Genomic DNA, 15,533 nt, shown 5'->3' with positions numbered 1-15,533 from the left:
GTAATTGTTCTTTAATTTCTTTTTTAATAGGTGGGTGATATTTAAACCACTTCTCCTTAGGGAGATCAACATGAGTAGCAAATGATTCACAAAAGGAGGCTACTATCTCCGAGTCAAGTCCATATTTAGTGCTTAACTTTTGAAAAGCATCAGTATTCATAAAAGATTTAACACAATCAAACATAAGCTTAATACCTGACTCTTTACCTTCATAGAGTTCCGAATCTTCAGAGTCGCGTTTAATTCTTTCCAAAAGATCCCACCGGAATCCAATAGTTTTCTTCATAAAAGAACCAGCACAAGAAGTATCAAGCATGGATCGATCACTATGAGAAAGCCGAGCATAAAAATTTTGGATAATAATTTCTCTTGAGAGCTCATGATTGGGGAATGAATATAACATTGACTTAAGCCTCCCCCAAGCTAGAGCGATACATTCTCCTTCACGAGGCCAAAAATTATATATGTAATTCTGATCACGGTGAACTAGATGCATAGGATATTTTTGTGGTAAACTCCAATTTCAATCGATTCCAATTCCAAGATCCAATATCATCGCATAGCCTATAGCATGCCAATGCTTTTCTCTTCAAAGATAAAGGGAAGAACTTCTTCTTAACTCCATCTCTGGGTAAACCTGCAAGCTTAAACAATCCACATATATCAAGTGCATATCAGGATGTTCGGTTCCATCTCCTACATAAGGATTAGCTAGCAGTTGTTCTATCATACTCGAAGGAATTTCATATTCAATATTTTTAGTAGGTGCAGTAGGTTGAGGGGCAGCTAATTGTGGTTCCGGTCGAGGTGAAGATACCCCGAACAAACCCCTCAAAGGATTGTTTTCCATAGTATTAAGTGACAATAAATTTCAGCACGTAGTAATAATTTTCCTTACGAATTTCCACTTACCAAGAGCGCTTCCCTCCCCGGAGACGGCGCCAGAAAAGAGCCTTGATGACCCACAAGTATATTTGATCAATTGTAGCCTTTTCGATAAGTAAGAGTGTTGAACCCAACGAGGAGCAGAAGGATATGACAAGTGGTTTTCAGCAAGGTAATGTCTGCAAGTGTTGAAATTGTAAGTAACAGAGTAGTTTGATAGCAAGATAATTCGTAACGAGCAAGTAACGATAATAGTAACAAAAGTTCAGCAAGGTAGCCCAATCCTTTCTAGGCAAAGGACAGGCCAAAACGGTCTCTTATAATAAATAAAGCGTTCTTGAGGGTACACGGGAATTTGATCTAGTCACCACTACAAAAAAATACACTTCCGTGATGATACGTGTTTGTCACAGTAGGTCACGTTTTCTGTCATGCATGTACATCCATGATGATTTTATGACAGAATCAAGATAGTCATGCCTGTGCTGTCATAGAAGTGTTCCATGACATTACCAAAATTATCATCATGAAAGTGTCCACTTCCATGACGATAAATCGCGCGTCATAAAAGTGCTTTTATCAAGGGTGACCGACACGTGGCATCCACCATAACGGGTCGCCGTTAAGCTATTGGGTTCCGGTTTGGATCCGATAACCTGTTAACTGCCCGGACGAATGGGGATTTTCCACGTGTAAAATCATCATTGGCTAGAGGAAACACGTGTCTGCTCCTCGGTGGGCCAGATGTGATCCGTCCAATGGAGGAGGCATGCCTATAATATGTCGACATGTGGCAGGGCCCAACAGAGGCCCTTATAGGTTAAAAAGGCCGGCCCAGTCAAAGCCCCGTAGTACTTACTCAGGTACTAGTGGGCCAGCCCAATAACGGCATGTTTATACATGGCCCATTTACGGCCTGAAGCCAGATCTCGCCCGTTAATTGTTCGCCGAATATTTGGGCCCAATTACGGCCCAGTGACTTTCGGCCTGGGAGGCCCGATATAGACATGGGCCCATTTTAGCCCGGTGTGTCTTTCGGCCTGGGAACGGCCCGTGCTGCCCATGGGCCACATATGGTCCGACGTGACATCCGGCCCACTAATGGCCCGTGATAAAGGTTGCAATAGTTCAGCCCAACGTGACTCTAGGCCTGTTAAAGGCCTGTCATATAATTCGGCCCATTAATGCCTGTACTAAGCTTTCGGCCTCTTAAAGGCCCATGATATCAGTGGGCCAACTAAGGCCCGAGAAATGTTTCGTCCTGGTAATGGCCCATCATATAACTGGGACAAAAAAGGCTCGGTCTACATTTCGGCCTACTGAAGGCCCGTTGACGACTAGTGAAAATTGAGGCCCAACATGCATTTCGTCCTGCTAAAGGCCCATGGTTTCTTCTCGGCCGTAACAGGCCAGCAGAATATTCAGCTTGTTAATGGCCCAAAGTTACATGCGCCCAACTAAAATTTGGGCCGAATATAGGCCCGAGTAAGTTGTGGGCCTAGCGCAAAGTGTGAAGGCCCCAATGGCCTTTCAGGCCCAAGAAAGTTGCATGCCGGCCCGATTGTGGCCCGCTAAAAAGCAGGCCCGTTAGAGGCTAATGTTTCGGCCCGCTCGACTACATCAGTTTTTTTTCAGATAGCGAATGATGGCAGTAACTAGTAGGACTTAAGAACAAACCTACTCTATAAAATAAAGAAATTACGGCATAGTAACTTAGAATAAACCTACACTATACAAAAAAGGATTTATGGTACATTACATCCACTGGGCATCGAAGTTTGCCACCAGTGAGCATAAAGCGCAACGAAGAAGCAGATTACAAAAACTGGGCACCATTGCAATGTAACAAAATAATACTGAACCAAGACCACTTGCAAGTAAATTCAATAAAGGTTAGCCTTGCACGGAAACTGCTGTGCAAGCTGCTGAGCAAGGCTATGAGACCGCCTAGCATGTCGGTCATAACTTCCAGGTGTAGCTGTTTAGCAATGAGGTTCTGATTGGTGTTCTCCGCAATCTTTCTTAGAGATAGGACTTCAAGTCAAAGTTGAGTTGCACAATGCCTTTCTGCTAGAACTTGGGACTGAAGAAGTCGAACTGATTCGGACAGCGAATTCTGTGAGCTTGTCTAACTGCTAGTCTCAAGTAACTTGAACACTGCATCAAGACAAGACTTTGGGGTTGTCTCGCTATCTTCAAGATGTTTTGCCTTCTTTGCTGCAATATTTGTTGGGTTTGTCTCACAGCCTTCAGCAAACTTGTGCATGCCATCAGGCAATCACCTTGAAACAAGCAGAGAGATGACAGGTTTTGCACGTGTATAAACAAAGATGATAACTGTGGTGTCAATTCCATCCAATTTTAAATTAGAAAATAAAGAGTAAGTTCAAAATATCAATAGCATAATTTGGCATTGTTCATAATGCGGGGAGCTTCACCACACTACTGGATTACCATGTCAACATAACAAGCATAGATGAAGGGCAAAGACAATCATTGTATCTATTTTGGTTAATGTGCGTGGCATGTTGTTCATATCATCAGCCACATCAGTAAGATAAAACAGGAGATGACAAGGTGCAAACGTGGGCTGCTTCACCACACACTGGATTATAGATCCACAAAAACAAGCATACATATAGGGAGTATTGAGTAATGTGCATGGTATGAATAAGGAATTTGGTTTTACAAGTAAAACATGGAACTTACGGTTGTTGCGAACATGCATTTTGATAGAAACAGCAAACTAAACAGCAGTTAACAATAGGGAGTATGAGCAAATTAAACAGCAGTTGAGGATAAAGGCTTTAGAAGGACCGACTTACATTAACAGTTAACACCGGCTTTATAATGCCCTTCTCCATGTCAAGGGAAGGATAACTCAAGAATTTCAGCACAGAATCTTCTTCATAAGCATTGCCTATACTCTACATTTTGTAGAGAGTAATTGTAGATATGATAATACTGGAAGGGATAGAGGATAATGAAGATAAGATGTAGATTGTTGCTACATAATCAACTACCAATCCCTGGAAGAACAGGCGTTACAAGACAAAATGTACTGACAAGAGAAATGGGCTACACTTCCGCACTGGCATTGTCTGTGTATTCAACTTTTTTGTAAGATTAAATATAGATCTGATATTTTTAGTAAATGGTGGGCGAGGGAGATAAGATGCAGAATGCTACACAATGAACCAATCCCTCATAAGATTGTTTTGAACACTGGTGTACTGATGGAGAGCATCCTACGATCATCCCCATGTACACTACGACTACTCCCCATGCCCCAAGAGGACCTACGACGAGACCTAAAATATATGCCATTGGACACAAGGTGAACTCGCCCCTCTCCGAATCTTCACTTTCTACATGTGAGACATGGGTACTACCTCCAGCGTGTGTGCTATGCATGATCAGGTACTTAGAGGAAAACCACGGAGCCACCACATCCAACGGACGAGCTAGCGAGGGCGCCAAGTACAAGGACCAAGAGAAGAAGCTGTCTGAAGTCTACAGCCTCCGGATGACCGGACAACACCGGACGTCCGATGCCTGGACACTCAACCAGCCAGAAGGGCCAGCCGACGGAAGCTACAACAGACGGATGACCGACAAGTACCGGACGTCCGACACACCCCAGGCCCCGGACGACCGAGTGCCACCGGACGACCGGTCCCATGGTGACAGAACGATATTTACGGAAGTCCGCAGACCACCGGACGTCCAGACTGTCGCGAGCCTCTGGACGTCTGATGCCTGTCTGCGCACAGAGATCGGGCCCGAGGCCCATGTACCCCTTCGCCCCTCACTTACTCCTTCGTGGCTCTAGACTATATATACTCCTCCACCTCCTCCCTTTGAGGGTTAGCAAAGGATTAGCTCATATTAGAGATAGAGCTTTGCTCATCCACTTGGTTACCTTCTCCTCGGAGTTCACGACCTCTTCGAAGAAGATCCCCCAAGAGGATTCAAGACCTCCTCACGGAGAAGACCTCAAGACCTCCTCACGGAGAAGAACCGGTTACCCTATGTATCATCCCTTGTTGATCGTGGATCGTGTATCTCTTTGTGTTTCAAGGATCTAGCATATGTGTGACCTAATCTTGTTGGTTGAGTGATTTCTCTTGCATTTTCCCTCATGTTTCCCCTCGTGTTCTTCATGTTCTTTGTTGGATTCGCTCCAATCATGAAAGATCGGCCACCTAGGGTTCTACCCTACGTCATCTTGGTATCATGAGCCACGTTGATCACGATTTCGAAGCCTCCCCTCTTTTTTTTTCTAGCTTGATTTTGTTGTGTTCTTCCCCAATTTCGAAAATCCCCACCAAAAATAGCCCAATTCTTTTGTGATTTGTTGGTTTGCTGAAGTTTTGTTGATTTTGATCCATGGATTTGCTTTGTTTCGAGTGGATATAGCATTTCCCCAAGTTTCCCCACTTTCCATCCACGAAATCTCCTCAATTTTGACCCCAAAATCCCCAATTTCCGCCCAAAATCGCGCCCCGGATCTCGGATCTCGCGTTGACCCTGTAGCGACCCGACCTTAGACGGTCAAGTCTCTGTGCTTAAGTGTCATCCCTGGATCGGTATGCTGACACACACAGTACTCGAGGACTTATAACAGAGGTAAATCACATGTATAAAGTAACGTAAATACTATTACCTCAATCCAAATAGCGGAAGTAACAACAAGGTTGTGGATTCCCATCAACACCAACGGCAAAGTTGAGTGTAGAAATCGTAACCCTAACGTGTCACTTACTCGTCGTAAGAATCCTGCAACATGAGACGTTGCAGCCACAAAGGGTCGGTACATTGAATGTACTGGCAAATTCACACCATAGGATAAAGATGAATAATAGCTATCACTACATGCATATATGGCTGGTGGAAAAGCTCTATGGTTATAATGTTTTTGCGAAAGGCCAATTTTTCCCTACTGCAAAGGAATATATTTTATTTAACTACAAAGTTGGTTGAAAAAATTGAGAATGGTAAATCCCCATCTCAATCCCAATTAATAGGTAATTAATAACCCAACAAAATTAATTTAGAGTGATGAGATCCATATGATAATCCAAGTACTAGATACTCAAGATTTGTCCATAACCGGGGACACGGCTAACCATGATTAGATTGTACACTCTGCAAAGGTTTGCGCACTTTTCCCCACAAGACTCGATCTTCTCCGTCTTATTTCTCGCACTACAGGGTGTTAGAGAAACGGATGACCGAGACACAGTCTTTCAGAAGCATTCACTCTAACCCCGGGTAGACAGTACCAACCTACACCCCCCTACATCTGCTAGCCTACCACTGGAAGAGGTCATGCAACATACTCGACTATGCTAGAGCCCATAAAAGCTTGTGGCTGCACATGGAAGTTTCTAGCATGAATAATCTTATGATCCCTTTGAGGCTGGGTGGCGGACCTTAGGATGATCACATCGATACCCCGGGATCTCCCAGGACAACACTGGATTCCCCAGGTGCCCAAACAAGCAATCCACCCAGATGTGTATTAAAGTTGCCACCTTAAGTTGAACCATTAATAAACAATCTCACATCTGTCATGGAATACACTCAAACCCAATCCACGTCTATGAGCATAGCATGACAATATAAGCATAACGTAATAGTAACTCCCAAGGTTTGAATGCAGAGCAATAGGTTCCTACCTCATCAACTACTTCCCAATACCCACACGTTATCAATCCTACTCATGCAATGTTTGAGGGTTGAATCTAATGCATAAAAACTGGGTATGGGATATGATCAAAGTGTGAACTTGCCGATACTGTTGATGAAGATGATTCGCACTCAAAACTCTTGATAGTTCTACCCGTCACACTCCGGTCAATCAATCGTAAGCAAGCACTAGTAACCACACATAAGAATCACTCAAAAGATCGGAAAGAACGAAGAAGACAATTCGAAAAACATGAAAACCAAGAAAATAACTCCTGCACATAAAACAATTTCTAACAGTACCAAAATTATGTGAATTTGGCCTTATCAGAAAGTTTAGGTCAAGAGCTTCGAATAGCAAAAAGAATCAACTCAAACGGAGTTGTAAAACTCGAGTTACGATCAAACAAAGTTCAAATTTAAAACTGTTTAAATTCAAAATTTGAAACTTTCAAAAACATGTTCAATTTGATTAAATGGATAGAGGAGATCATTATGAAGAAGTGGACATTGGTTTCGTTGGATTTGGATAAACGAGTAAAAAGATGCGGTTGTTTGAAAACCAGGGGCTAATCTATAAAAATAAAACCTAGCGAATAGGTCCCTGGCCGAAATTAAAACAGAAAAAGACTAAATAACGAACGTTCACTACCGAACGCTAACGAATGAGAGGGGGAGGGGCAACGGCGGCTTGGGGAAGGGGCCAAGGAGAGGGAGGACTCCGGCGGCGGTACGGCGGCGTCGGTGGCGTGCGGGAGGAGGGCTCCTGTCGGGCTGGCTGGGCCGCGGCCTGGCTGGGTGCTGGGCCGGCCCAGTCGGCGAAGTTTTTTTAACACATTTTTTTAAACACAGACAATTAAAACAATAAAACAAAATAAATAAAAATATTATAGGGGCATATAATATATCAAAATTTTCAGAAAATTATTTCCTACAACTTGAACATTTTTGTCAAGTCAAATAAAATCAAGAAAAATTCAAATAATTCAAAGAGTGCTACTACCCTACTAAAATCCAATAAAAATCATTTTAAAAATACCAAAATGATTTCAAATTTATTTATCTCCAATTTTCTGATGTAGGGAATCATGTTACCCTATTTTCCATATATTATATTTTTGGAGAAAAATAATTTGAATAAAACTCAAATAACCCCAAATTGAAAATAATTTCAAAAGGATTTTAAATTTGATCCTTTTAAACTTCCAACTCATATTTCATATGTTTTGTAGAAGTCATTTTATCTTCTCTCATGAAAATCATTGAGTTGCTTAAAGTTTTCTGAATTGAAAATATTTCCAAATAAAATTCAAATCCCTTTTCATTTATTTAAAATGGAAGAAGTCATGTTATCTTCTCTCCAGGGTTTTGTCATGAAAAGAATTTGAATTCAAGGAGATCATAAAAGCAAGGTGAAAGTTTTGGGAAAGTCATTTTATTCCCTCTCATTTAACTTTCAAAAAGTTTTGAATTTCACTCAATCAATCAAACAATCAATCAAATCTATCTATTTAATACAACATTCCAAAATTTAGAATTTTGGGATGTTACAAACCTACCACCCTTAAAATGAATCTCGTCCTCGAGATTCGGAGAGGCTAGAAAGAAATAGGTTTGGTTTGGGGTCTTCTCAAAATCCATCAATCATCACAGGGGGTCTGGGGTGCTACCACCCTTAGAAACATTGTTATGGTCCCATCAATACTCATATACTCCATCGTTATTCTTGACAGGACCAGTCTTCTGAGATCTTTAGGTTAATTCCTTCTCTGGTCTCTTCTTGTAGTGGCATAACCTTTACCTCGATTCTTGTGTCCTTTTATCTTGGTAAGGTTATTCCGAGACTGGGTGTTCTTAGCTGACGGGTCTGGCGCCAATACTAATCAACTATCGATATCTCATGGTGGTCAACAATTTATGGTTTCTCCTGCAGGAAATGGGTCTGGACTTCATTCTCACCGTATAACCTACGATTGGCAACATCTGTCGTGTTACAAGGGAAAAATTCTTATACCATTGTATGGTTTAAACAAGGTTTTGATCGTCGTCGCTCTACTATGGTTAAGTCACTCAGATTTACCATCCCACATAGCAAGGCGAATAATAAGAGTAAGTCGGTATGGTGATCAATCCATCCCGCACCCAAATCATTACCTTGTATATGGTTTAGCGAATCTCGCATTCTAACACTCGGTCATCCTCACAAGCATTGCAGACTTTCTCTTGTCGACGAACTGGGTTCGGAAAAATCCATGATTCTGCAAGCTAGACAAACAATCTATCGTTTCTTCACAACTCTCAGGTTTTGCGTTACTCCTATAAGATTGTCTATCGATGAAATCGTAACTTCTTCCAGGTTTTTTTTTCCTTCAGCAAGATGTGCTTGCTTCTTGGCAGGTCCTGGGGCCTGTGGGTTATGGCCCATCTCATCACTTGTAAACCTTGAACTCATCATCGGGGCCAACTGATCATTATTCCAACATCCAGCTTCCTAGCATTCTTAAATCCATCCAACTGTACTGTTTCCCTTCCTTCTATTGTACCAAACTCATACGTGATTACTCAAACTCCTCATAGGGTTACACTTGCTCCATATTATCAACATTCAACCCCCCTTTATATCCAATAGTACTTCATCCCTTCATATTCTTGGGGTATCAAACATATCGAGATAAAACTCGTACTTATTAAGTCCACTCCGTGGAACATCATTATCCTTTCCAGAGGTTCAAATGTCCTCATAGGGTACTACCACCCTTAAAATGCTCCAATCTTCCATGGACCATATTTCCCATATCCTTGAAAATGGTCAAACTCTTGCTTCATAGGGTAACAACTCATAAAATCCAATCAGTACCAACGATGCTAAATTTATTGATTCTCCAATGGATACAATCTCTTGCATTTCCATTACATGCATCCACTCAACACCTCAATATAAAAAGAATTGTAGTCACTACTACTACTATATTACTAACAGACACAACTAATTAACACAAGTCTCCCTCTCCGTGGGGCAATCTCTGGCAAAGTGCCCTGCTTCATTACAACGAAAACATATTACTTCTGACCAGACTCGTGGTTTCCTTGTGATTACATAGCCTCCTTGGGTCCTCGGCTTTCTTTTAGGGCAACTGCTGAAGTAGTGCCCTGACTCCTTGCTCCTAAAACAGGTGATATGACTCAGGTCCTTCCTGGATTCCAATCTATTTCTCTTCCTGGACTTTTCCGTTCCAATCAGGGCTTCTATTTCCTGTGGGTCATACTCTACTTCCTCTGTTGGGAATTTTACTAGGTCCCCATTCATACAATTCTAGGAGATGTGCCCTTCTTCTCCAAATGAATAGCATGACTTGGTGCAGGGTTTAATTGGGTCTTCTTTGGGTGTGTCCTCCACCTCTTCCTTCATCACAGGTTCTTCTAAAATGTCCATGAGGGCTCCTTTCATTGATCCTTTCTTCTGCTGGATGATGCTTTGTACCATGGGGTAAATGTGACACTTAGCAGGGTAGTGCGTAGTCCCTTCACACAAGAAACAAGTATATGCCTAGTTGGGCATTCTTCAGCTGGGTGACTTTCTTCACAATGAGGGCATTCATCCTTGTGTTCTTTCTGGTTGTGTCCTATTTCCCCACAAAGCTTGTATGCACCGGGTTTCTTCATACCACTTCCATAAGGCTTCAATTTCTGGGACACAAGATGAGACTTTAGCATAGTCAACTTAAATTCCTTCCAAGTGGTTACTCCTTGCCATCCATTGATGGTTTGGTACATCCTCCACCAAGTAGCAGCACCTGTTTCAAAGTACTGAAGAGCATGTTGGGCCATGTCCTTTCCGGCTATAGTGTTTTTCTTCATATGATCTTCCATGTTATGAATCCATTGGTCTGTCTCCATTGATTCATTGGTCCAAAAAATATAAGCTCATCTCCATTCATCCACTATTGGGTCCATGGGTTTGGAGTGGGATAAGAGAGATAGAGAGGGATGCACACAATACAAACACAAGTTTTGAAAAGACAGATTTTATTTTGTGGCTGTCGGAAAAACATCAAACAAATGACAGCTCACAACCGCCACATCTAACACAGGTATTTAACAGGGGTTTGGTCTTCTAAAGGTCAATAAATCTTCAAAGTCACCAAACTCTTCAAGTCTTGTTCATGTCTCCGATGGCTTCTTCTGTATAAGTGCTTGTCCTTAAGTTCTTTTGCCAGATCATCTCTCTTGACGCGAAGTCTCTCGTGACGTCCTTCAATATTTCTGGAGTTGCGTTCCAAACTTCTGGGTTTTAACATCCTTGGCATGAACCATGGTCCTACTGTCCTTCAGTTCCTGACGAATCTCCGGTATCTCGAGGTTTTGCTCCTCTAGCTTGGCTATTCTCAGCTTCTGGGGTCTTGAGTTCTTCGTGAAATGCTTCTTTGTCAAATACAGCTTCCTAAAGGTCCATCTTAAAATTCTTGATGTAATACTCCAGATCCTGGCAATACACCGGCTAAGGTTAAAACTGCATCCTTTGCTGATAGATGCTCCATCAGCCTTCTACCATCCAATCATTCCGAAGAAATGCATGTTTAACTCAGCACGGTGACCATACCATCAGCGGGCGATGGCATCACGGATAACCATGTTTCTGCCCTTGTCATTGCCATGAGCTATCATTCCATAGTGGATATCTCCTGCCTTAGGGTTTTCTTGACAAAACTTTGAGTTCTAATGCTCCATGTTCCTGTCTTTCTCTGATACACCTTGGTCTCGGGTATTGACAGCTTCAATAGTCTAACAAGTTCCATAAGGGTAGCCTTCCTAGGTCATACCAATCCAGAAAATCTTAAGAGCCTTCAAATTCTCCTAGTCTTCGAAGTCTTCAACCTTTGTAGTTTCCATTATTGCACGGAATAATCCTCTTCATTTCGAAGTGGTCTTGGTTGTCCGATATCTTGTCCTTCTTGGAGTGGACTCATCAGTCGAATCTTCGGATGGTCAAAAGGGGAAAAGGGGTATGGTCTCACTAAAAGGGGATATTTGAATAAGCTCAGAAGAGAAGAGAGGTAAAAGATCTTTTTGAAAAGAAAGTTGTAGAGAAAAATCTTTCCTATGGGCTTGCCAGTTTCTAGGGGTCACGTCCTGCAGTCAACATGTGCTCTGATACCATCTTGTAGTGACCCGACCTCAGACGGTCAAGTGTATGTGCTTAAGTGTCATCCCTAGATCGGTATGCTGACACACACAGTACTCGACGATTTATAATAGAGGTAAATCACATGTATAAAGTAACGTAAATACTATTACCTCAATCCAAATAGCGGAAGTAACAACAAGGTTGTGGATTCCCATCAACACCAACGGCAAAGTTGAGTGTAGAAATCGTAACCCTAACGTGTCACTTACTCGTCGTAAGAATCCTGCAACATGAGACATTGCAGCCACAAAGTGTCGGTACATTGAATGTACTGGCAAATTCACACCATAGGATAAAGATGAATAATAGCTATCACTACATGCATATATGGTTGGTGGAAAAGCTCTATGGTTATAATGTTTTGCGAAAGGCCAATTTTTCCCTACTGCAAAGGAATATATTTTATTTAACTACAAAGTTGGTTGAAAACATTGAGAATGGTAAATCCCCATCTCAATCCCAATTAATAGGTAATTAATAACCCAACAAAATTAATTTAGAGTGATGAGATCCATATGATAATCCAAGTACTAGATACTCAAGATTTGTCCATAACCGGGGACACGGCTAACCATGATTAGATTGTACACTCTGCAAAGGTTTGCGCACTTTTCCCCACAAGACTCGATCTCCTCCGTTGGATTTCTCGCACTACAGGGTGTTTGAGAAACGGATGACCGATACACAGTCTTTCAGAAGCATTCACTCTAACCCCGGGTAGACAGTACCAACCTACATCCCCCTACATCTGCTAGCCTACCACCGGAAGAGGTCATGCAACATACTCGACTAGGCTAGAGCCCATAATAGCTTGTGGCTGCACACATAAGTTTCTAGCATGAATAATCTTATGATCCCTTTGAGCCTGGGTGGCGGACCTTAGGATGCTTACACGGATACCCCGGGATCTCCTAGGACAACACTGGATTCCCCTGGTGCCCAAACAAGCAATCCACCTAGATGTGTATTAAAGTTGCCACCTTAAGTTGAACCATTAATAAGTAATCTCACATCTGTCATGGAATACACTCAAACCCAATCCACGTCTACGAGCATAGCATGGCAATATAAGCATAACGTAATAGTAACTCCCAAGGTTTGAATGCAGGGCAATAGGTTCCTACCTCATCAACTACTTCCCAATACCCACATGATATCAATCCTACTCATGCAATGTTTGAGGGTTGAATCTAATGCATAAAAACTGGGTATGAAAGGGATATGATCAAAGTGTGAACTTGCCTGTACTGTTGATGAAGATGATAGTTTTACCCGTCACACTCCGGTCAATCTATCGTAAGCAAGCAATAGTAACCACACATAAGCAATCACTCAAAAGATCGGAAAGAACGAAGAAGACAATTCGAAAAACATCAAAACCAAGCAAATAACTCTTGCACATAAAACAATTTCTAACAGTACCAAAATTATGAGAATTTGGCTTTATCAGAAAGTTTAGGTCAAGAGCTTCGAATAGCAAAAAGAATCAACTCAAACGGACTTATAAAACTCGAGTTACGATCAAACGAAGTTCAAATTCAAATCTGTTTAAATTCAAATTTTAAAACTTTCAAAAACATGTTCAAGTTGATTAACTGGATAGAGGAGATCATAACGAAGAAGTGGGTGTTGGTTTTGTTGGATTTGGTTAAACGAGTAAAAAGATGCGGTCGTTTGAAAACCAGGGGCTAATTTGTAAAAATAAAACATCGCGAATAGGTCCCTGGCCGAAATTAAAACAGAAAATGAAAAAGACTAAATAACGAACATTCGCTACTGAACGCTAACGAACGAAAACGTTCGCTAAAAACATCTAAACAGAGAACGTTTGTTACTTAAACGATTAAAAAAACAAAACCGGTCTGTAACAGAAAACCGAAACTAGAAAAGAACCGAGGCGGGTTTTTCGGCGGCTTTTAAGGAGGAGGAGGGGCAACGGCAGCTTGGGGAAGGGGCCAAGGAGAGGGAGGACTCCGGCGGCGGTACGGCGGCGTCAGTGGCGTGCGGGAGCAGGGCTCCCGTCGGGAGGTCGAGGGCGATGCTGCCGGGCTGGCTGGGCCGCGACTTGGCTGGGTGCAGGGCCGGCCCAGATTATTTCCTACAACTTGAATATTTTTGTCAAGTCAAATAAAATCAAGAAAAATTCAAATAATTCAAAGAGTGCTACTGCCCTGCTAAAATCCAATAAAAATCATTTTAAAAATACCAAAATGATTTCAAATTTATTTATCTCCAATTTTCTGATATAGGGAATCATGTTACCCTATTTTCCATATATTTTATTTTTGGAGAAAAATAATTTGAATAAACTCAAATAACCCCAAATTTAAAATAATTTCAAAAGGATTTTAAATTTGATCCTTTTAAACTTCCAACTCATATTTCATATGTTTTGAAGAAGTCATTTTATCTTCTCTCATGAAAATCATTGAGTGGCTTAAAGTTTTCTGAACTGAAAATATTTCCAAATAAAATTCAAATCTTTTCAAATCCTTTTCATTTATTTAAAATGGAAGAAGTCATGTTATTTTCTCTCCAGGGTTTTGTGATGAAAAGAATTTGAATTCAAGGAGATCATAAAAGCAAGGTGAAAATTTTGGGAAAGTCATTTTATTCCCTCTCATTTAACTTTCAAAAAGTTTTGAATTTCACTCAATTTCACTCACTCAATCACTCAATCAAACAATCAATCAAATCTATCTATTTAATATAACATTCCAAAATTTAGAATTCTGGGATGTTACATACCCCGACCCACCGGACGACCGTCACTTTACCGGACGCCCGGAGCCCCAGGAACGAACGGACGTCCGCAACCTTCCGAACGACCGGTGCCACCCAACAGAACGAAAATAGCGGATTTCCGAGCCCGGTCGGACTTCCGACAATCGGACATCCGTCCATTTCCGGACGTCCGATACCTGTAGATATTGACTTCGGCTAATTTTTGTTTTGTCCGTAACTAATTCATCCGAACTCCGATTTTGACGTTCTTTAGCTCGTTTTGAAGCTATTGACATCCCCCATCCCACAAAAATACTACCATCACCATTTGACTCCATCAAATTTTTGGAACTTTGCTATCTTTGCCTAGGGCTTCCACCATATCTTCCGCATAACCACCACCGACTTCCGCAACCTAACCCATATTGATCTCCATAGCATTAGTGGTTGCTTGAGTAGTGATTCGAGTATCCTAAGGTGTTTCGGCTACTTAGGGACGGTTGCTTCTTCATCAACCACCACCACCTTATCTTCCGCATAACCTTGCACACCATATATTACCACCACCCCAACTTAACCCAATTTTGTTTGAGTTGTGTGTTGTGTCTCCTAAGGTGTTTCAGCTACTTAGGGACGGTGACCTTCAACTCCGACTCACATAACCCAATAACCATCCACTTCCGCATTGCCTACTCCAAAACCCATCATTGCATTCCCGCAATCGCATTTGAGCTTCCGCAGCAACACCACCACATCCCACTACCACCATTTGACATTTATCTTTTGAGATTTTAAGTTCGCGGTTTTTCTGTTTCCTAAGGTGTTTCGGTTACTTTGGGATGAGCCTCCATCATCTTGGTATCTACATCAAGAACACCGCCACTCATCATTGCCACGGACGGTAACCTCCAAATCATCTTGGTATCGTGGTATCCCTCCATTGTATATTCCCTTGCCATTGCATTGTTAACCCCTAGCCCATTTTGCGTCACTTGCCTATCGCGACTAGCCATTTGAGTATTGCTGGCAACGTTACTTGTGCACATTA

This window comes from Triticum aestivum, chromosome 3D (assembly GCF_018294505.1).
Source record: "Triticum aestivum cultivar Chinese Spring chromosome 3D, IWGSC CS RefSeq v2.1, whole genome shotgun sequence".
NCBI lineage: Eukaryota > Viridiplantae > Streptophyta > Magnoliopsida > Poales > Poaceae > Triticum > Triticum aestivum.
The sequence above is the reverse complement of the archived record's forward strand: the minus strand, read 5'-3'. Positions refer to the sequence as shown.